The sequence below is a fragment of the Gossypium hirsutum genome, chromosome A09 (genome assembly GCF_007990345.1).
Source record: "Gossypium hirsutum isolate 1008001.06 chromosome A09, Gossypium_hirsutum_v2.1, whole genome shotgun sequence".
In the NCBI taxonomy this organism is placed as follows: domain Eukaryota; kingdom Viridiplantae; phylum Streptophyta; class Magnoliopsida; order Malvales; family Malvaceae; genus Gossypium; species Gossypium hirsutum.
The window spans coordinates 48,349,636-48,351,644 of record NC_053432.1 but is presented as its reverse complement, the minus strand read 5'-3'; the positions used below and the strand labels follow the sequence as shown (position 1 = coordinate 48,351,644).

The window sequence follows — 2,009 nt, the reverse complement described above, 5'->3', positions numbered from 1 at the left end:
TATCGCTCCTTGTTTCCTAAACACGCAGAAAAAGCTAATTTTTAGGGTTTCAAAGCATTCTAAAGTCTATAAATACATACTAGAAAAGGACCTAAGAGGGACACACAGAGTAGAAGGCAGAAGTTACTGGAAGAATGCCAAGGGATTCAACTCGGAAGTAGGATCTCCTTCAAGACTGAAGATCTCCCTTCAATTTCTCTTAAAGTTTTTAGGTTTCTTTATGTTTTGTTGTTTTCCTATTTTTGAGATGCTTTTCCCTAAAATCATGAACTAAATTCTGTAGATACCTAGGGAAGATGAAACCTATGACGGATCTTATTATTTAATGTTCTGAATTTTGATAAATACTTGTTCTTGTTCTTAATTATGTGTTCTTAATTCTTGATCTAATATTCTCAGGATATTAATCCAAGTTTGATGTGCTTATTCAGTGGAGCAAAAGTCTCTGTTTAAGAGTAGATCTAGCATAATTAAGCGGAGTTGATTGCAATCCTAGAAATAGGATGACATAAATTTTCCAGATTAGAGTCAAATCTAATAAGGGAATCCATAAATCGAGTTAATACGACAATAGAGGTTTTAATTAGAAAGAAATTTCAATTAATCAACCTAGAGTAAGTTGTTCTTAGTCTCGAAAGAGATATTAACATAATTTAGGGATTTCTACGGATCAAGACAAGTGAATAAATCGTTTAATTCAGAGTCAGAATAATAAGCGAAGTCTAGGTGGATTCTTCCTTGGATATTGTCTTTATCATTGGTTTATTTGATTATTTCCTTCACTCTCTGTTTCGTTCATTAGTTAATTATTTTAGTTAATTTTAGATTAAACCAAATCCCTTTTATTTAGGCTAAATAATAGAAAGATAGTTAATACTAGTACTTTAGTCCTTGTGGATACGATATTCTGGACTCACCATAGCTATACTACCATTCGATAGGTGCGCTTGCCTTAGTCGTGATCGTAGTCTAGTTTAGTGAACCATAAAATGATCATAAAGTTTTTGGCACCGTTGCCAGGAACTGAGATATTAGGAACGCTTGATTTTTATTAATTTAGCCATTTTTATTTTTATTGCATTTTATTTTAATTTTAATTTTTTTATTAACTTTTCTTTTTTTTGCTCCTGGAAGGTTCCTTTAGTTTATGACTAGAAGAAACCCGTCAAGACCTCTACTTTTTGACAGTGAAATTAAAAGCACAGCTCACAAAAATTGTAGAGGAATAAGGTGGAGTGTACAATATATAGAGGAAGAGCACGAGAACGATACTAATATTACCGAGGAGATGGTTGAAAATTGGAATAATCCACTACCTCATGTGGTTGCCGCGAATCCTGTAAATTAGAATCCTACTCCTCGTACTGTGTATGATTATGCTAAGCCCACTCTCACTGGGGCTGAGTCGAGTATTGTTAGACCTGCCATTGTTGCAAATAAATTTGAACTGAAGCCTAACACTATACAAATGATTCAACAGTTTGTTCAATTTGATGGTTTGTAGGATGAAGGCCCAAATACTCATTTGGCCAATTTCTTAGAGTTCTGTGATACTTTCAAGATAATTGGCATTTCTGAAGACGCCATTCGCCTATGACTATTCCCCTTCTCATTGAACTCCTTACCATGAGGGTCCATCACTACTTGGGATCAAATGATTGAGAAGTTTTTATTAAAATTTTTCCCACCAGCAAAGATATCTAAGTTGAGAAACAATATATTGTCCTTCGTGCAAATGGATTTAGAAACCCTATATGATGTATGGGAGAGGTATAAGGACTTATTGAGAAGGTGCCCTCACCATGGGTTACCTTTATGGTTACAGGTTCAAACTTTTTACAACGGTTTGAACCCCTCAACTAGACAGTTAATCCATGCAGCCGCCGGTGGTACTTTGAATAAGTAAACACCTAAGGAGGCTTATGAATTTATTGAAGAGATGTCACTGAATAACTATCAGTGGCAAGTCATGAGGACAAAGCCTGATAAAGCAGCCGGTGTTTTTAAAC

At 34.8% G+C, this 2,009-nt stretch overlaps 1 non-coding gene across 1 annotated transcript; it reads right to left on the bottom strand.

Moving 5' to 3' along the window:
* Positions 1-1,702: 1,702 nt before the first annotated feature.
* On the bottom strand, positions 1,703-1,809 carry LOC121207480 (small nucleolar RNA R71). Its single transcript, XR_005902570.1, has one exon. It is a non-coding gene; the product is annotated as a small nucleolar RNA R71 (small nucleolar RNA).
* Between the last annotated feature and the right edge of the window lie 200 nt (positions 1,810-2,009).